Here is a 22546-nt window from a genome sequence, read left to right on the forward strand (position 1 = left end):
TGCGTAGTGGGAATGTCCGTGTTACTGATAAGTCGCATATATGTACAGTATTTAATAATCACTTTCTGAATATAGCAGGTGAACTAAATAGAAACCTAGTCCCAACAGGGAATCAAAAAAAAATGGTTCAAACGGCTCTGAGCACTATGGGACTTAACATCTATGGTCATCAGTCCCCTAGAACTTAGAACTATTTAAACCTAACTAACCTAAGGACAGCATACAACACCCAGCCATCACGAGGCAGAGAAAATCCCTGACCCCGCCGGGAATCGAACCCGGGAACCCGGGCGTGGGAAGCGAGAACGCTACCGCACGACCACGAGATGCGGGCAACAGGGAATCATATACCGCTCTTAGAAAAAAGTGTTCCGAGACTGTTACCTGAAATGCTCCTCCATGATACTGACAAGGGAGAGATTGAGTTAATAATTAAATCACTAAAGACCAAGAACTCTCATGGATATGACGGGGTATCTAGCAGAATACTGAAGTATTGTTCCATGTATGTTAGCCCAGTACTTAGCCATATCTGTAACTTTTCCTTTAGGAGTGGTCGGTTTCCTGACCGATTAAAGTACTCTGTAGTGAAGCCACTTTATAAAAAGGGAGACAGGGATAATGTTGACAATTTTAGACCTATTTCTATGCCATCGGTGTTTGCTAAAGTTATCGAGAAGGTTGTATATACAAGGTTACTGGATCATTTAAATTCACATAATTTGCTGTCAAATGTTCAGTTTGGTTTTAGAAATGGTTTAGCAACTGAAAATGCTATATTCTCTTTTCTCTGTGAGGTTTTGGACGGATTAAATAAAAGGTTGCGAACATTAGGTGTTTTCTTTGATTCAACGAAGGCTTTTGACTGTGTTGACCACAAAATATTACTGCAGAAGTTGGACCATTATGGAGTAAGGGGAGTAGCTTACAATTGGTTCTCCTCTTACTTTAAGAACAGAAAGCAGAAGGTAATTCTCCGCAATATTGAGAGTGGTAGTGATGTTCAGTCCCAATGGGGCACTGTTAAGTGGGGCGTTCCCCAAGGGTCGGTGCTGGGGCCACTGCTGTTTCTTTTTTATATAAATGATATGCCTTCCAGTATTACAGGTGATTCAAAAATATTTCTGTTTGCTGATGATACCAGCTTGATAGTGAAGGATCTTGTGTCTAATACTGAAACAGTATCAAATAATGTAGTTCATGAAATAAGTTCGTGGCTTGTGGAAAATAATTTTATGCTAAATCACAGTAAGACTCAGTTTTTACAGTTTCTAACTCACAATTCAACAAGAACCGATATTTTGATCAGACAGAATGGGCATATTATAAGCGAGACGGAACAGTTCAAGTTCCTAGGCGTTCGGATAGATAGTAAGCTGTTGTGGAAAGCCCATGTCCAGGATCTTGTTCAGAAACTAAATGCTGCTTTATTTACCATTAGAACAGTATCTGAAATAAGTGACACTTCAACACGAAAAGTAGTCTACTTGGCATATTTTCATACGCATATGTCGTAAGGTATTATTTTTTGGGGTAATTCTTCTGATTCAAAAAGGGTATTTTTGGCTCAAAAACGGGCTGTTCGAGCTATATGTGGTGTAAGTTCGAGAACCTCTTGTCGACCCCTATTCAATAGTCTGTGAATTCTGACATTGCCCTCAGAGTATATATTTTCTTTAATGTCGTTTGTTGTTAGCAATATTAGCCTATTCCCAAGAGTTAGCAGCTTTCACTCAGTTAATACTAGGCAGAAATCAAATCTGCATGTGGAATGCACTTCCTTGACTCTTGTGCAGAAAGGAGTGCAGTATTCTGCTGCGTCCATTTTCAATAAGCTACCACAAGAACTCAAAAATCTTAGCAGTAGCCCAAACTCTTTTAAGTCTAAACTGAAGAGTTTCCTCATGGCTCACTCCTTCTATTCTGTCGAGGAGCCCCTGGGAGAGCTAAAAAATTAAGCAAATTCCAGTGTTACATTGTTGAGTTTCTTTATTTAAACTTACGACTTGTCACCTGAATGTTTTTTTTTATATTTCATTTTATCTGTTTCTAATATCGTGTTATAATTTCATGTATTGACTCGTTCCATGACCATGGAGACTTCTCCTTAATTTGGTCCCACGGAACAATAAATAAATAAATAAATAAACTACACAACACTTTGCCGGCTGTAGCGCCAAGCAGAAATCAGAGTCACTAGTAGAGAATACAAGTCCAAACCACTGCCAACCAGTCGATACCGACGCGTCGCAAGTTTCCAGCCAGGGAGGCCACAGTAGGGTTCTGTCGTCGTGAATCCAGCAGCCGGGTAGTAACACAGTCATCGGCGATGATTGAACTGGTTAACGGGCTCAGGGAGCTCGCTTAAATCCGCAGGTCCTAGCGCCGCCAGGGTAATCCGTATCGATAGTGGTCTGCCGCTAACCCCGCGACGACGCGTTCACTTGCGCCAGTTGACATCGTGTGCGGCGCCAGCGGTACTCGCTGTGTGCCGCGCGTTTTGTAGCACGCCGCGCCGAGGTGACGGCTGCTGTGCGGCGGCCGATACGACACTTACGTATTTAATAATTTAGAAATGTCACACTACAATATTAGCGTTGTATCAACCAGCAGATGTGAGGAAGTAAAGCATATTGTCATATTTGTTGTTGCTGCAGCACGGAAATTGTTCGTCGGTGGACATCATTTTCTATTCAAGACACAGTCGTTCTTCCAGTTAACCATTCAGGAATGAGACAGGAGGTTGAAAGCGGTAGTGGTACACAATGTGTCCGTCGTCAGACACCACGACGAGAATTTCGGAGTGTAAACTCACAATGATGAGTGAAAACATTATGACAGTTGCCAATCACGTGACGGGATGCCAAATGTTCAGATATGTGTGAAATCTTATGGGACTTAACTGCTAATGTCATCAGTCCCTAAGCTGACACACTACTTAAACTAAATTATCCTAAGGACAAACACACACACCCATGCCCGAGGGAGGACTCGAACCTCCGCCGGGACCAGCCGCACAGTCCATCACTGCAGCGCCCTAGACCGCTCGGCTAATCCTGCGCGGCGACGGGATGCCGCCTGGTGTCTTGAATGCAAGTGAAGCGGTAACTATGAGCGAAGCAGAGAGCAATGGGAAATCGTTCTAGCCAAGATGCGGGCCGTAAATTGCGAAATCCGTAAACAGAATTTCGCTGGGAACGAACATCTCGGTAGCGACGAAACTGATCGTCTGTTGACGTATTAGTGTCGTGTGCGTCTGTGGAAAGTGGTTGAGGGACGGTGAAGCCATAAACAGGGGACAAGTGTTGGACGTCCGCGCCTCGCCACAAAATGATGTCACAGGCCTGCCTGCTCTGTAAAGCAAGACAGGTGGCGGTCTGTAGCAAATCTCACGACACAGTACCAGGGCGTGCTGAAATGTAATGGGTCCGAATGGTTTATGTGTAAGCTCCTACAGATTTTTAAATAAAACATACTTTATTAACATTCTACATCTTTATTTCTCATGTCTACGTACTTATTTCTCAACATAGTGAACATGGCGACGAACCATTTCTCCCACAGAGAGACCAGTTTCTCGATATTGTCATTTTAGAATGTTTGACTACGTTGATATAGCCACAATCTCACTGCCGCTTGTAATGCTTCTTCACCTTCAAAGTGAATCCCTCGACGGTGTTCTATGAGTTGTGGAAGCAGATGAAAATCAGAGAGGGTCAAGTAGCGACTGTATAGAGGATGATCGGTGACAGACAACTTACGGCATCGGGTTGTTGCAGATGTCTGAGCGCTCGTGTGTGGTGTGGGATTGTCATGCTGAAGGAGAGGGTGCTTCGTGTGTAGACGATCTCTTCTGCAGTTAGAAACTCGAATGTGGCACGCACACCGTCAAGTTATACGCTACAATTCGAAGCCGTATAGCAGCAGAGAGTTGTTACATGTGTCAGCGAAGGGGGAAAGTCGACAGAATAATATGCATGCCATGTGGTACTTCAACAGATGTTGAGAACAGAATAAAAAATTAGGAGGAATTACTTTTCAATAAGCGTACAATTCTGATGCAAGCATAAACCGAAGTAACAAAAGTCGTGGGATACCTCTTAATATCGTGTCGGACTTCCTTTTTCCCGGTGTTGGGCAGCATCTCGACGTGGCATGGGAAGCTGCCGCGCGGGGCAGCCGCCCGGTCTGGGGAGTCTTGTCACGGTGCACGCGGCTCCCCCCGTCGGAGGTTCGAGTCCTCCCTCGGGCATCTGTGTGTGGGTCGTCCTTAGCGTAAGTTAGATTCAGTAGTGTGTAAGTTTAGAGACCGAGATGACCTCAGCAGTTTGGTCCCATAAGACCTTACAACAAATTTCCAGTTTTTTTTTCCTTTGGAAGCTCCCTGCAGAGATATTGAGCCATCCTGCCTCTACAGCTGCCCATCATCGAGAAAGTGTTGTCGATGCAGGACTTTGTGCACTGACTGACCTCTCGATTTTGTCGCATAAGTGTTTGATGTGACTCGTGTCGGGTGATATGGGCGGCCAAATCATTTGCTCGAACTGTCCAGAATGTTCTTCAAACCTATTGCTAACAGTTGTGGCCCACTGACATAGTGCATTGTCATCCATAAAAATTACATCGTTGTTTGGCAACTTGAAGTCCACGAATGGCTGAAAATGGTGTCCCAGCAGCCGAGCACTATCATTTCCAGTCAATGATCGTTTCAGCTGGACCAGAGGACCCAGTCCATTCCACGAAAACACAGCCCACGCCATTATGATACCACCACCACTAGCACAGCGCCTTGTTGACAACCTTGGTCCATGGCTTCGTGGGGTCGAGCCCTAACATCAGTTCTTACCAACTGAAATCTGTACTCATGTGACCAGGCCACCGTTTTGCAATAGTCTAACAAGGGAACTTCCCCATCGCACCCCCCTCAGATTTAGTTATAAATTGACACAATGGATAGGCCTTGAAAAACTGAACACAGATCAATCGAGAAAACAGGAAGAAGTTGTGTGGAACTATGAAAAAATAAACAAAATATACAAACTGAGTAGTCCAAGTGTAACATATCCCACATCTAGGACTATATAACACGAAGAGCGCCGTGGTCCCGTGGTTAGAGTGAGCAACTGCGAAACGAGAGGTCCTTGGTTCGAGTCCTCTTTTACTTTATTTTCGCAAAGTTACGATCTGACCGCTCATTCATTGACGTCTCTGTTCACTGTAATAAGTTTAGTGTCTGTGTTTTGCGACCGCACCACAAAACCGTGCGATTAGTAGACGAAAGGACGTGCCTCTCCAATAGGAACCGAAAACATTCGATCGCAAATTCATAGGTCAACCGATTCCTCCACAGGAAAACACGCCTGAAATATTCTATACGACACTGGTGACGGCATGTGCGTCACATTACAGGAATATGTTGTCGACCCACCTAACTTGCACACTTGGCGAATGGGTAAAAACATTCTTCTACGTTGCCCGATTTAGGTTTTCTTGTGGATGTGATAATCACTCCCAAAAAGTGATGAAAACATTGAGTTTGTCGCATAAACGGCAACAAATGAATGCAACAGTTTCACAGTCGCACAGTTTTCCCTGTGCTCTGTCAAAACAAACGTTTTTAACGTTTTCAAGTTTTTCCGTGTGTAGACCGTCAAATCCTGCATGTGTCCAAGCAAATCTGAACATGTCCTGGAATTTTGGAGAGCAAAGTTGATCATGTCTGAGTGCATGAACTTTGATAATTGTCTGAAAATAAAAAATTAAAACTTTTCACTCGAGGGAGGGTTGAACCAGGGACCTTCCGTTCCGTAGCTGCTCACAGTAACCACGGGACCACGGTGCTCCTCAGTGAACAGGTACCTTAATGTGACATATCTTGCACACGGACTACTCAGTTTGTATATTTTGCTTATTTTTTTCATAGTTCCATACAACTTCTTCCTGTTTTCTCGATTTATCTGTGTTCAGTTTATCACGGCCTATCCCTGTGCCAACTTATAACTAAATCTGAGGGGGGTGCGATGGGGAGGTTCCCTTGTAAGAGGCGAACCGATGTGGTCACGAGCCCAGGAGAGACGTTACAGCGATGTGGTGCTGTCAGCAAAAGAACTCGCGTCGGTCGTGCGCTGCCACAGCCCATTAACGCAAAATTTCGCCGCTCTGTCATAGCGGATACGTTCGTCGTACGGCAAACATTGATTTATGCGGTTATTTCAGGCAGCGTTGCTTGTCTATTAGCATTTACAACTCTAGTGCGTTGTCCGTGGGGAGAGGTGGAACCTGTAATTTGGTATTCTCGGCACACTCTTGACACTGTGGAACTCGGAATATTGAAGTCCCCAACGATTCTGAAATGGACTGTCCCATGCGTCTAGCTCCAACTACAATTCCTCGTTCATAGTCTGTTAATTGCTGTCTTGCCCCCATAATCACGTCGGACATCTTTTCACGTGAATCACCTGAGTACGAGTGACAGCTCCGCCAATGCACTGCCTTATGTACGCGAAACTACCGTCATCTGTACACGTGCATATTGCTACCCAATGACTTTTGCCAGCCCGCATCTCGTGGTCGTGCGGTAGCGTTCTCGCTTCCCACACCCGGGTTCCCGGGTTCGATTCCCGGCGGGGTCAGGGATTTTCTCTGCCTCGTGATGGCTGGGTGTTGTGTGCTGTCCTTAGGTTAGTTAGGTTTAAGTAGTTCTAAGTTCTAGGGGACTGATGACCATAGATGTTAAGTCCCATAGTGCTCAGAGCCATTTGAACCATTCGCATGATCGGATGATTCCCTTGTCTTGTTGATATTCGTTTGCGGATACCCAGTCATTCAGACGAACCGCTGTTCGAAACATGAACCGCTTCCCCAGTATAGGTCGGTGGGGGAATGCTACGCTGTGGGAGACAAACACCTGAGCATCCATGGTACATGTGGTAGTAATGGAAGGTATCAGGACAGCTGTTGACAATGCGAACGTTATTAGGGACCTTCTGCATCCCTTAATGTTTGATGTTTTCCCCGACGGCAATGGCTCCTTCGAGCCGTGTCGTGTCACAATTTCAGAATCGTACTACAATAAACATTGTATTGTACTGTATTGTATTGAACTGGGGACATAGAAACGACGGAGAGCCTTCGTCTCCGCCGTGGCCTCAGTGGTACACAACCCCACAACAGGCTACAGCAGTCCACTCACCCCACCGCCACCCCGTACCGAACCCAGGGTTACTGTCGGTTCGGTCCCTAGTCGACCACCCCCCCGGAACGTCTCACACCTGACGAGTGTAACCCCAATATTTCCGTGGTAGAGTAATTATGGCGTACGTGTACGTGGAGAAAGTGTTTGCGCAGCAATCGCCGACATAGTGTAACTGAGGAGGAATAAGGGGAAGCAGCCCGCATTCGCCGAGGCAGATGGAAAAACGCCTTAGAAGCCATCCACAGACTGGCCGGCACACCGGACCTCGACACTAATCCGCCAGGCGGATTCGTGCCGGGGATCGGTCGCCTTCCCGTCCGGAAAGCAGTGCGTTAGACCGCACGGCTAACTGGGCGGGAACAGTAAACATTATTATACTGTCTCGGCCGCCAGCCTGCAAAGCACCGGCTCATATTTCACGGGAATCGTGTGATCTTTGTGTAAATATCTAGTGCCACTTACCCCCAGGCACCTATTAAGTACTTGTCGATGCAGTGCTACGCAGAATCGCATATGCATTACGTTTCAGATGTGGACCAACACGTTAAAAGGTGGTTATAATGTTTTCGATCATCAGCGAAAATTACATTTCTACTGAAAGTCATTCATAAGTCCTATTATTTTGTAAGGTGAACTCAGAAACACTATGTATAAAATACATTAAAAAAGTATGTATGTTCTTAAGACTAATGAAAAGTGCGAAGACTGTAGATTACATTTCGTCCTGTTGACAACGAGTTTTAGATACGTTGCGCTAATTCAGCTGTTCATTTAAGAGGAAATAAATCAGCTGTTTCACTTATGAGCCACCTCTATGCTTACGCAAAGCATGTAGTTTTTCCATAATTTTCCATTGGAGACCAGAAATACTATGAACGACTGATAACAAACAGTTGTTTGTGTTAGTAAATACGACTGAACAGATTCATGGCACGTTTGTAAAGAGAATAATTGCAACGATATACAGCACTATTAATTGCAGCGGCACTGAATCATGAGACACCGCAGACTACGAAGTTACATGTTGTAACGACACAAATTATCGCATTTAGAGAACATTAGAAGTACAGTACTGTTCGAGATGAACTTCCTGGAGCACATCTGTAGTTGCAGCTGGTGGAGCTGAGTTTAAGCAGAACTACTGAGCAGAAAATTGGTTCTGTTCATGTACAGGCTGAAGAAAAATTCAACCGGCCTTTGTGACCGAGCGGTTCTAGGCGCTTCAGTCCGGAACCGCGCTGCTGCTACTGTCGCAGGTTCGAATCCTGCCTCGGGCATGGATGTGTGTGATGTCCTTAGGTTAGTTAGGTTTAACTAACTCTAAGTCCAGGGGACTGATGATCTCAGATGTTAAGTCCCATAGCGCTTAGAGCCATGTACGAAAAATTCGCGGAATCGGACTTTGTAACGCGATTCCTCGCTTACTAGCGATACAAAAACGCCTCTCGCAAAATTTCTTCCTGCACATATTTCCGTCAGTAAATGGACGTAAAGACTGGCGATCTGGGAATACTGTAAACACGTGCACGGTAACTAACTCTGTCAACATACACCAGCAGTGCTGTGCAGTTGGTGCACTGGATAGTGTTTTGGGTTAGCATGCAGAAGTTCGAGGGTTAGATTCTGGTTCGAGACGTATTTGTTTTTATTTGTCAAATGTAGGCTGCGTGCAACGATGTCTGGCGTCTTAATCTTCATACAGCGAATGCAGTGGGTCTCCTACAAAACATTAGCATTTACGTACCACGAACACAGAAATAGAAGTACAATCGTTTCATTGGTCAGCTTTTGAAGAAGCCTTTTGCACTTCGAAGACGCGAATTGTTTCGCACCACTGCATCTACTAGATTTCAAACGTGTTTTTTTGTGTACCCTCCCCCATTGCTCCCTTCGATTAGTACCAATAATTATTATTCCCATGTTCAGGTCCAGTAGATTTCGTTACATTAAGTCACCGACAGGGCTAGCAAAGGGCTTTGCAAATAATTTCTAAACTCGGTTACCATTTGTATGTATTATCACCGTGGAACCATTAACTATGGCTGTCAACACTGAATTTGACTAGTGCATGCTGTTTATTAAGTATTTCCATGCGTTATTATTATTATTAATCTATTAGCATTAGGGAAACAGTGTAATTCGAATACGAACATTTCAGAAGTAGCAATATCGCTATAGATCATGCAGAACAAAAGCTGTAAGAGTGGTGATGTGCGTTAGGTGGAACAGTCCGCTGCGACTAATGACGTGTTTATATTGTATGCGCTGTTTACCAGCCAGGGACTAGTTGCTAGCTGGGTAACGCGCCCGTGTCAAACTAATGTACAACCGTACACATATCTATTTAGTACTTGTGTTATTCTAAAACGGTGTGGCATACGTATGACGTACTCAAACGATGAACATGTAAATATGCTTCTGGTCCTTGGTGCATCTGTTAACTGGGCTGGTGTTTCCGTTCGTGAATATGCTGCTACATATCCTGGTCGACGTCATCCAGATAAAAATGTGTTTCCTCGTCTGAAGCTTCACCTTCAGGATGCAGGTTCTCTCCTCCCCAACGTCGCAAAACAGAGGTCGTCCACGGACTCCCCGTACTCCAGCTGCAGAGGTAGTTATTCTGGATATCATACACCAAGAACGCCAGCGAAGTACACACTTTGTAGCAACGCAGCTGTGTCTCTCGAAACGCACTGTCGTTGACGTGCTGCATGCACATGGGCTGCACCCTATCATTACTCTTCAACGCAACACCTGCATCCTGCAGACCACCGTCTGCGGATGCAATTCTGTGAATGATTCTAACAACAACAGGGAGCCAACGACGGCGTCATAAACAGTGTAATGTGATCGTATGAGGCAGCGTTCATTCATGAGATTGTCTTCAGTGTGCACAATACCGACCATTGGTGTGACTTTAGCTCGCATGTCACCCGCGACCGTGGATATCAAGTTCGCTTTGGCATCAACATCTGGGCCAGAATATTGGGAGACAGGTGTTTGGGTCCCTACTTGCTGCGGGCATGGATGTGTGTGATGTTCTTAGGTTTGTTAGGTTTAAGTAGTTCTAAGTTCTAGGGGACTGATAACCTCAGCAGTTAAGTCCCATAGTGCTCAGAACCATTTGAACCAACCTACTTGCTGCCTGACTCGTTGACTGCATGAAGATGTCACGCATTCCTCTCAAACTATTTGCCTGACGCACTGAAAGATGTCCCACTTCACGTTCGGCACAGGCTATGGTTCGAACACGATGATGCACCTCTACACTTTGGAATTAATGTGCGAAGGTATTTAGACACAACATTTCCAGGGAAACTGATCAGGCTGGCAAGTCCAGCTGTATGGCCTCCGCGATCACCCGACCTAAATTCCCTGGATTCCTGCCTGTGGGGACACTTGACAGATCATGTGTGTTCTTCTCCGCCGACACATGTGGGAGAACTTATAGCGCGTCTTCATGCTGCTCTTGTATCTGTGAATGGAGCCATGTTGCAAAGAGTCCAGAGCTGTATATTCCAGCAGATCACGCTACAAAGAGTCCAGAGCTGTATATTCCAGCAGATCACGCTATGTTTTGGCGTGCGGGGGTCGCTTTGAGCATCTGGTCTGAGAACACTATTCTTTTGTAAACGTTATGTGATCATTAAAAAGGAAATAATAATTGTCACTGCTTGCTAATGTAATACATCTGGGCGAACGTAATGCATATAGTATAAGTGACTTGTAGATTTTGAGTTAGTTAACTGTGCAGTCATGTTCAACATGTCGAAATTGATACTGTCTTTGTAGTTACTCTGTCTGTCATTTGTTTCAGCTGTATGTTTCTGACTTGTCTGACGACGTTTTTGTTACGTTCAGTGTTACAAAACACTGTACTATGCAAATGTCAGTTACGTGTGACTTAAGAAACGCTGTAGACAACAGTACCATATGGCAGAATGAAATTGGCAAATAAAAACAAATAAGCGTCGACCCAGAATCGAACCCTCGACCTCCTGCAATGCTAACCCAAAACGCTATCCACTGCACCAACTCCACAGCACTACTGCTACATGCTGAGAAAGGTAGTTAGCCTACATGTGAGTACAGCGTTGCCAGCTTACCAATCTTCAACTTCCATTTATTACGGGCAATCTGCGCAGGAAGAACTTTTGTGAGAGATATTTTTGTATTGCTGTTATGTGAGGAACCGCGCTGCGAAGCAAGAGTGTTCGAATTTTTCTCCACCCTGTGTACACCGACTGGCCAAAGAAATACGACCTCCTTAATAGAGCGTTGGTCCTCCTTCGCAATGCAACGCAGCATAGATTCTGCGTGGCATGGGTTTGACAAGCACGTGGTGGGTTTTCGAAGGCGTGTGGCGCCTCATGTCTTCGTACTGATCACGCAGTTTCAGTAAATTTTCGGGCCGATAGTTAGTGAGCTGGCACACGGTACCGTCTCAATGTATTCTAGTGCGTTCAGGTGAATATGATGTCCAAGACAACAAGGTCAGTTCAGTTTAAGGGGCTCCGGAAAGGCTCAAAATCATGAAAAGTTCAATTTTTACTTTTTTGCGTTTTCTGAATCTGCAGACTATTACCTTTTAATAGATATATAATTTATTCAATTCCGAAGACTACAACTATTTTTAATTTTTTTTTAAATGTGTTCTACATGGGCGTGACCCACTGTGGCGCTGTTAAACTGCTGTCAAATGGTGTTATTATTAACGTCCGTGTTCATCAGGTACATTTTAGTGATGTGAGATAAAGTATGTGTTGTGGCTAACCTGTGATGGTTCAATATATATCGCTGGTGTGATTGTCGATTGTTTCATGTTTATTTACTCTGTCGTTATCTCGAAAATATTCGTAATTAATTCTGTTTCTTGAGTCTCTGTTTTGTTGAAGTATAATAATGAGTAAAAGTAAAGTTATTAGAAATCCTCTGAAGGCTTTTAAGAAAAGGAGAAATGTTGGAAAGCCAAGGGTATGTGTTATTACAGTAAATAATAAAGACGATGAAAATCCCCAACATAGCTTGTGTCCCAAAGAAGAAGACAGTTGGTGTAAATATAACAAAGGATTGCTAACTGGTGAAGTGTACACTCATAAGCATAGTCTGCCTCATGCAATAATGGAGGTGATAAAACCTATTTTCAGAGACTTAGCAGCACCTGAACTGTTGAAAAAGTGTATTCACGGAAAAACTCAAAACCCCAATGAAAGTGTAAATAGTGTTATATGGTCGAGAATCCCCAAGACTGTATTTGTTGGAATAGAAACACTTCACTTTGGTGTGTATGATGCTGTTGCGACTTTCAATGATGGCAACATTGTAAGGTGCAAGGTATTTAGAAATATGGGAATGAAGCTAGTTTCTAACATGGTACGAGCGATGCTTGCTTTAGACAAGGAACGCCTTCGGGCTGCAGACAGGGCTGTAAAGAGTCTAGAAATACAAGCAAGAGTAAACAGGAGGAGGAACAAGAGGAAGCTGGAGGAGGAGTTTGCAGAGGATGAAGATAATCCATCCTATGGACCTGGAATGCACTAAAAAGTTAATCCAATCTTTGTCGCTCGATTCCCAAAACTTTTATTTTCTCATACTAATTACATGTTTTCTAAGGATCTTCCAAACATATTTGTTTCAAACTTTCAGTAAATGTTACACAGTACCTTCTGCATAATTTAACACAGCCTTTTTCCAAAAAACTGTATATTTTTGGATATATAAATAAAAAATTGCAAAAAAATTTTGTGAATTTTCATTAAAATTGAAAAAAATCATCTTTAATAACTGAACTAAAATTTTGTAAAATCCCTGTGTTAAGTTGTAGCCCATATTCCAATAAATAATCTGTAAAAAGTTCAACTTGCTACCTCAAATACTTTGTGAGGGAAGATGTAATTTATAAGCGTTATTTTAACATTGCAAGTATAGGGCGTTCCGGAGCCCCTTAACGCTCATCAAACCGCTACAACACATCCGCGGCCTTAAGACACAAACAGTTATCCAACTGGAGATGGCATTGCCATTGGAGAGGACATCAAGCGTGAAGGGATGCACGAGGCTCGCAATAATATTCACTTACTAGTAGTCTATAGCTGTCTTGGGGTCTTTGATTACTATCAGAAGTCCAATGGAAGCTCAGGTGTATGTCCTCGATCGCTTAATACTGCCTCAAAAGGTTTGCATCTTTGCCGTCATGCAGCCGATCGCTTGGATGACAACGTATCCGCAAAGGCCCACCAAGCTGGTGTAAAAAGGAACGTTATTCATCCGACCAGGCGAAACATTTCCACTGATCCACGGTCCAATCTTGGCGACTCGTGCCCGCAGAAACCGTAACTGATAACGTCGTTAGATCGACACTGGAACATGTACGGATCGTCTGCTGTAGAATAACACGTTCAACAACGTATAGTCAACGGTGCTCTTTGAAACACTGCACTGCACGAGCATTGTACTGTGTCGTCAGATCTGCAACATATCGCCAACTACTCTACTTTTCAGTACCGGCAACCCTCCGATGTCCACGTTCTATGATGACGCGCGGATGTTGAATGCCTTGTCGCTGCGCGCTCACGGTTTCACCATCCTCGATAATATTCCGGTAATGACCACTAAAGCAGCACGTGAACAGCTGACCGGCTTTGCTGTTCGCGATGTGCTCGTTCAGAGACGCCAGGCCTTAGTGACCTGCCTTTGGGCCAGGTGGTAAAGTGCGAGACTGGAAACTGAGATATCGGTTAGGGAAAAGCAAGTCGCCGATGTGGCGCCCGTTTGAAAGACTTGTACCAGGCCACTGATCCACACGAAATTACACTACTAGGCATTAAAATTGCTACACCAAGAAGAAATACAGATGATAAACGGGTATTCATTGGACAAATATATTATACTAGAACTGACATGCCATTACATTTTCAAGCAATTTGGGTGCACAGATCTTGAGAAATCAGTACCCAGAAAAACCACCTCTGGCCGTATTGAGTCAACAGGGCTGCCAATGCAGCTTCAACACGCTACCGCAGTTCATCAAGAGTAGTGACTGCTGTATTGTGACGAGCCAGTTGCTCGGCCACCATTGACCAGACGTTTTCAATTGGTGAGAGATCTGGAGAATGTGCTAGTCAGGGCAACAGTCGAACATTTTGTGTATCCAGAAAGGCCCGTACAGGACCTGCAACATGCGGTCGTGCATTATCCTGCTGAAATGTAGGGTTTCGCAGGCATCGAATGAAGGGTAGAGTCACGGGTCGTAACACATCTGAAATGTAACGTCCACTGTTCAAAGTGCCGTCAATGCGAACAAGAGGTGACCGAGACGTGTAACCAATGGCACCCCATACCATCACGCCGGATGATACGCCAGTATGGAGATGATGAATTCATGCTTCCAATGTGCGTTCACCGCGATGTCGCCAAACACGGATGTGACCATCATGATGCTGTAAACAGAACCTGGATTCATCCGAAAAAATGACGTTTTACCATTCGTGCACCCAGGTTCGTCCTTGAGTACACCGTCGCAGGCGCTCCTATCTGTGATACAGCGTCAAGAGTAACCGCAGCCATGGTCCCCGAACTGATAGTCCATGCTTCTGCAAACGTCGTCGAACTGTTCGTGCAGATGGTTGTTGTCTTGCAAACGTCCCCATGTGTTGACTCAGGGATCGAGACGTGGCTGAACGATCCGTTACAACCATGCGGATAAGATGCCTGTCATCTCGACTGCTAGTGATACGAGGCCGTTGGGATCCAGCACGGCGTTCCGTATTACCCTCCTGAACCCACCGATTCCATATTCTGCTAACAGTCATTGGATCTCGACCAACGCGAGCAGCAATGTCGCGATACGATAAACCCCAATAGCGATAGGCTATCAAAGTCGGAAACGTGATGGTACACATTTCTCCTCCTTACACGAGGCATCACAGCAACGTTTCACCAGGCAACGCCGGTCAACTGATGTTTGTGTACGAAAAATCGGTTGGAAACTTTCCTCATGTCAGCACGTTGTAGGTGTCGCCACCGGCGCCAGCCTTGTGTGAATGCTCTGAAAAGCTAATCATTTGCATATCACAGCATCTTCTTCCTGTCGGTTAAATTTCGCGTCTGTAGCACGTCATCTTCGTACCGTAACAATTATAATAGCCAGTAGTGTATTATTACACCCTCTACGTCGTGGATGCCAGTGTATTTTCCAACTTGTGGCCTATATCGTCGATAGAACGATTCCATATTCGTCTCCGCTCCACTTCTACACTTTCCATAGTGCTTTGAATGCCCACAATGCCACGAGGGGGATTGCAGTCTCCTTTCGGACAGTGATAAAACGTTTTGGCGCGTCAGTATATATCAAGAGAAACGAATCATTGCGTTTCTCTCACTTTCATTGACATACTTCTCCCAGTAAAAAGAACCTGTCATTTGTCCACTTCGCATTTCCAGCTCTTGTTAGTAAAATATTCGCCAAGATACGAACAGAGCCATTCAGCCACTGTCACTGTAACTGTATCTTCCCGTTATGTATCTTATATATCTCCTGTTGATGTCGACATCTTTAAAAAGGACACAGCAGCTCAATTAGTCAGTCAAGTAGGAGAAACCATGGAAAAGTTTCGACCCAGGTTCAACCGAATACTATTCATTGCAACATCTCCGTCCATTTGATACAGATTACACGTTTTTTCAATGAATAAACCTCGTTTTAGTTTCAATTACAACCAGCATTGTGCTGGGGAATACCCATCTGCACATCGTTGAACGCATTCACAGCGGTATGCTGCAGACTACTCCTTTACAGACCTACAACTGGTTTAAATCTAAAAGCTGAGCAGTGCTCCTTGCAGGCCGTCCAATGTTTTATGTATGAACAGCAAGGCTCCAGGACACAAGGGAAGTTTAACTGACTGGAGAGGAGGGATTTTACTTTTAAAGCGTGTGGCGGTCCGCGGCTGGAGGACAGATTACGGGCCGAGTGTCCAGGAGCGTGCTGGCTGGTCAGTGCTCTGGTCGCTGGGAAGAGGGCCCTCTTTCCATGTCGAGATGTTTTATTGATTGAACAGCGCAAGGCAGGCCTGTGCCCCGCACTGCAGCTAATGTTCTCGCTGCTACCAGACTGCACCCGGCGCCGCACAGTGGCAGCAAGCGACTCGGGCTATGGCGGCGGCAGCAGCTAAGACAAAACCATGTGAACCCCGTCCCGTGTAAACTACTGTTTACATCCATACCTATACTATGTAAACCAATGCGAAGTGCACTGGACAGGGAACTTCCCATTTGCTCTAGTTATTAGGACTTACTCCGGTTCCCACGAGTGCATTGCGGGCAGATTGGACTGTTGAAACACCGCTGAGCGTGTCGTAATTAATGTAATTTTGTAAGGTGTCAGGCAAATCCAACACCTTCCATAAAAACCCTGACATGATAGCTAATCCGACAGTATGTCACATAGTTCCGAATAAATCCTGACATTAAATTAACCAAAGTAATACGATCAACGAGTGAGCAAATGGAATACCACAGACTAACAGAAGAACGCCTAAATGCATGTCATACTTTCCCACCGTGAAACAGACGCAGTTCCGAGGGGAGAAACGAGAACAGAAGCCGAGAGCAGAACCGTGTCAGGCTAGGAGACTCTCCGATAAGGGACGGACACCCACGTCTCCAGCCGACCTACAAGACCACCCCCAGCCCATGTTGAAAGATAGAGCCCTCCAGAAGAACAGTATAGATCTTACGATAACACTAAAAGGGCCACACCAGCTGCAAGTTTTAGCGTGAGACTTTTTCGCGTCTCTGTTAGTAGCAAACATTAAAAACATTGCCCCACCACGAAAAGTATAGCGTTTCCCATTGGATTGGCAGAATTTTTGTAGGCTGAGCTTAAGGTTAACATTGAGACCCTGATTGGTCAGTTGAAAACACAGCCAGATAGCTTTTCTTAAACCAACTTCGGCAAAATTGTAGTAAGGAGAGGTTAGAGAAAGAGTTCCTTCCGAGACGGCGAGGTGTGTGGAGCTGCGCCGCCCGCCGGCCCCTGACGCTGACTAACCACCAACAAGGTAATGAACGCACGCAATGCTTCACTCAGAACTGCAGAAGTCTCATCTGTTACATCCCCTTTTTGCGTAATACTAGTGTCGATCGTCAATTAAAGCTCATGGTATTCACATTTGCTACTTGAAGTTAAAATCTGAAACACGATGATTTTTCTGTTATATAATTATTGAGAAGCCACATCAGCCACTGTAATTTACGAGAAGTTAAATAAGTAATTAAAGATAATTGAGGGTCACTGTAGACCATTTTTGATAGTCTTCTCTTTTATGAAACTTAACTTAAACCTAGATTATAGATGTGATATGGCATAGGTCATCCTTCGATCCATTGTAGAACTTGCAAACCCATTCAGGGAATATTCGTTCACATTTTTGTTGAATGCAGTTGGTTTTTATCATCCTGTATTAAAACATTTCCTTTTATCAATAGTGCAATTTATAAACAATGTTTTGTGAGTAGAATAAAATTTCCAATGGTAAACTTAACCGCTTTTTCGACGTTATTTTACCAGATAACTAAAAATAGGAAAGCCTTGAACCCCTTCCACTAAATTTAGTTAGTATTAAGATTCTTTTACAGGGAGTGCAGTGGAGCTGACGCTGAAATCATTAAATATTTGGTTGCATCATCGCTAGTCTCACACTGAACTCTTCTGAACTCTACATGTCATGTGTGTTCTGGCGTCTCCTTACCAGCAACATGTCCCAGGTTCAAACTAGTCAATTCCCTAAAAAACACACTCAGAGCGTCGTTGCGCGAAAGTGGGAGGGAGACAGGACTTAGAACAACAGACACCGCGCAGAAAGTTAGAATTTTACCCATACGATACCTACGGGAGCGATGGGTAGGAGGTTGTAATACACTTCTAGATACATCATTCAGAGTTGGTTCTTGAAACTTTATAAAAAGCCTTTCTCGGGACAGTTTGCGTCTATTTTCAAGTATCGGCTAGTTCAGTGTCTTCAGCATCTCTCCCAAGGATTAAACGAACCTGTGATCATCGTGCTGCCCTTCTCTGTATACCATCATCATCTCCCTGTTAGTCCTGTGTGCTAATGCTCCCACACACTTGAGCATTTTTATAGGATGAGTTGGACGAGTTTTTTGCGTGTAGTCTCCTTCGCAGACTAACTGCATTTCCCGAGTGTTATACCAATGAACCGATGTCGACCACCTGCTTTACCCGCGACTGCAAACAGTTACACCCAGGAATTTGTTTGCGTTGACCGATGCCGTCTGAGATTCTTCAATACTATCGTCACAGGATACTAAGTTTCTTCGTTTTGAGAAGTGCACAATTTTACGTTTAAGAACATTTAAAGCAAGTTCACAACATTTTCACCACTTTGAAGTCTCAGACAATACTTCTTTACAGATAACCACAACATCCGCGAAAATTCTGGAGTTACTATTAATATTGTCTGCTAGGTCATTAGTATACAACATGAATGTAAACGGTCCCAAGACACTTAACCTGGGACACACCTGTAGTTACTTCAACATCCGTTGATTACTCTCCATCCCAGATTACATGCTGTATTCTCCCAACCAAGAACTCGTCAGTGCCATCACAAATTTCGCTCGATCCTTCATGCGATCGTACTTTCGATAGGAAACGTAGGTCTAGTACTGAGTCCAATGCTTTTCGGAAATTAAGAAATGCTGCAGCTATCTGACCGCCTTGATCCATGACTTACAGGATGTCATGAGAGAAAAGTGCGAAGCCCAACGGTACCGACCGGCCGCCGTGTCATCTTCAGTCCTCAGGGGTCAAATGGTTCAAATTAATCTAAGCACTATGGGACTTAACTTCTGAGGTCATCAGTCCCCTAGAACTTAGAATTACTTAAACCTAACTAAGGACATCACACATCCATGCCCGAGGCAAGATTAGAACCTGGGACCCTAGCGGTCGCGCGGTTCCAGACTGTAGCGCCCAGAACAGCTCGGCCATCCCGGCCGGCCACAGGGGTCACTGGATGCAAATATGGAGGGACATGTGGTCAGCACACCGCTCTCCCGGCCGTATCTCAGTTTACGAGACCGGAACCGCTACAGCTCCTCAGTTTGCCTCACAAGGGCTGAGTGCTCCTCGCTTGTCAACAGCGCTCGGCAGGCCGGATGGTCACCCATCCAAGTGCTAGCGCAGCCCGACAGCGCTTTAACTTCGGTAATGTGACGGGAACAGGTGTTACCACTGAGGCAAGGCCGTTGGCATGTTCTAATATAGTACCAAAAATTGATATAATGGATATCGGACAATATTTTAGTTAATTACTTCAGGTACTCTTGCTGTAGACGAGTGTAGCATCTGCTGTCTTCCAACTGCTTCGGTTTTCTGTTCTAGGGGTCTTCAGCATATTATGAATAACTGAGCCGCAAATTCATCACAGAATCTGATAGGGATTCCGTCAGACCCGCGAACTTTATTCAATTTCCTCGGTTTCAGCTGTTTCTCAACATCCCTGACGCTTATCCATATCACTGCGAGAATTAAATTGGGGCAATATCCTGTATTTTCCTTCGTGAAGGAACCTTTTAAAGTAGAGTTCAGCATTTCTGCTTTTTCTTTGCTACGCTCAGTTGCTGTCTCGTCCATGAGTGGCTGGACATTAGGTTTGCCACCGTCAATACACAATGATCAGAATTTCTTTGGGGTTTGTGAGAGATCCTTCGATAATATTCCGCTGCAATAGTCACTGAAGTTTTCACGCATAGCTTTTTGACAGCCAAATGTGTTTTTCTCAGCTTCGCACTGTCTGTAGTCCTATGTTCTACACATATTATGTATTAGACTCTGTCTGTTTAGGAAGTTTATTTATAGTGACTTTATACCATGGAAGGTATCTCCCACCGATTATGAACTGTTCTACTAGGTACATCTCTGTCAAGTGCATGGTCAACTATTCTTCTGCACCTGAGTCACAGTTCTCCATGCTCCTCTTTAGAGCTAGATGTTTCGTGATCCTTATTGAGACAGTACTGTCTCTTTATCTATTTTGCTCAACATATAAATCCTTCTACTTGTTTCAGTTACTCTTTGTACGCTGATAACCAGGATTGCTACAGTTTGTTCCACGGTCACTGATACCAGTTTTAACGCCGGCCGCTGTGGCTGAGCGGTTCTAGGCGCTTCAGTCCGGAATCGCGGGACTGCTACGGTCGCAAGTTCGAATCCTGCCTCGGGCTTGGATGAGTGTGATGTCCTTAGATTAGTGAGGATTAAGTAGTTCTAAGCTCTAGGGGACTCATGACATATGTTAAATCCCTACTAACCTAAGGACATCCCACACATTCATGCCCGAGGCAGGATTCGAACCTGCGACCGTAGCGGTCGCGCAGTTCCAGACTGAAGCACCTAGAGCCTCGCGGCCACACCGGCCGGCCAATAAGTTCAGTTCTGTATGTTTATTCTGGTTACGATATTAATCCTGTCCCAAGTCTCGTATAGCACATTATCCGTTATAGTTACCCTCTTATTATGAAGCCACTCACGTTATCCGATGAAACATTTACAAGTTACAATACTAATGCTCTTGTTTGCACAGGACATCTTGACACTTGACATTCGACAATATTGGTTTTCAGATTAATGTAACTGATTTTTGGGTGGATAAGCCGTATGTTTTTACCTCAAAGTAAGTCAATTTCATCACCTTTGTACGGATTTCTGTCGTACGACTCACACCAAAGGTGGCCACGAAAGTTTCAATTTTCACCGCTGCTGAGGGTATAGCGGATCGACCATTGCACCATGTCGGTCATAAAATACAGTAGCTACAATGGAGAGCCGAAGAAACTGGTACACCTGCCGAATATCGTGTAGAGCTCCCGCATGCACGCAGAAGTGCCGCAACACGACATGGCATGGACTCCACTATTGTCTGAAATAGTGCTGGAGGCAATTGACACCGTGAATTCTGCAGGGCTGCCCATAAATCCGTAAGAGTACAAGGGGGTCCAGATCTTTTCTGAACAGCACGTTGCAAGGCATCCCAGATATGCTCAATAATGTTCATGTCTGGGGAGTTTGGTGGCCAGCGGAAGTGTTTAAACTCAAAATGGTGTTCCTGGAGCCACTCTGTAGCAATTCTGGACGTGTGGGGTGTTGCACTGTCCTGCTCGAATTTCCCAAGTTCGTTGGAATGCACAATCGACGTGAATCGATGCAGGTGATCAGATAGGATGCTTACGTTCATGTCACCAGTCAGAGTCGTATCCAAACGTGTGACGGGTCCAATATCACTCCAACTGCACACGTCCCACACCATTACAGAGCCTTCACCAGCTTGAACAGTCCCCTTTTGACATGCAGGGTTCATGGACTCATGAAGTTGTCTCCATACCCGTACACCCACAATTTGAAACGAGACTCGTCCGACCAGACAATATGTTTCCAGTCATCAACAGTCCAATGTCGGTGTTGACGGACCTAGGCGAGGCTTACAGCTTTGTGTTGTGCAATCATCAACGGTACATGAGTGAGCCTTCGGCTTCGATGATGTTTAGTTGAATGGTTCGTACGCTGACACTTGTTGATGGCCCAGCACCGAAATCTGCAGAAATTTGCAAAATGGTTAGACTTCTGTCACGCTGAACGATTGCCTTCAGTCGTCGTTCGTCCCGTTGTTGCAGGATCTTTTTCCTGCCGTAATGATGTCGAAGATTTGATGTTTTACCGGATTTCTGATATTCCCGGAACACTCTTAAAATGACTGTACGGGAAAAACCCCCATTTCATCGCTACCTCGGAAAAGTTGTGTCCCATCGCTCGTGCGCCGACTATAGCACCACGTTCAAGCTCATTTAAGCCATTGTAGCAGCAGTAACCGATATAACAACTGCGCGAGACATTTGATGCTTTAAATAGGCGTTGGCGACGGCAGAGCCGTATTCTGCCTGTTTACATATCTCTTAATACGCATGTGTATAACAGTTTCTTTGCCGCTTCACTGTACACGTAACAGCAATGCAAGTAAGTCCGCAGTACCCCAATAAATTGTTAAAAATCAGTATGCAAAACTACCTTATAGTATCTCATAAAGCAACCACTTGACGTTTAACGTTAAACAGATTGGTACTCTGTTTAATCAATGTTGAATTTCACATGCCTTTTACTTTGGTTAATCAATACTGAATTTCATATATTTTTTAAATTATTCCCTCCAGAAATAATTTATTGTATCTGTGTAATTACTTATTTCTTGTTATACTAATATTGGTTATTTTTATACAGAGGAGCACCAGAAGATGTAACTAAAACTGTTGCGAAACTAGTAGTGGGAGTCTATA

This window comes from Schistocerca nitens, chromosome 2 (genome assembly GCF_023898315.1).
Source record: "Schistocerca nitens isolate TAMUIC-IGC-003100 chromosome 2, iqSchNite1.1, whole genome shotgun sequence".
NCBI lineage: Eukaryota > Metazoa > Arthropoda > Insecta > Orthoptera > Acrididae > Schistocerca > Schistocerca nitens.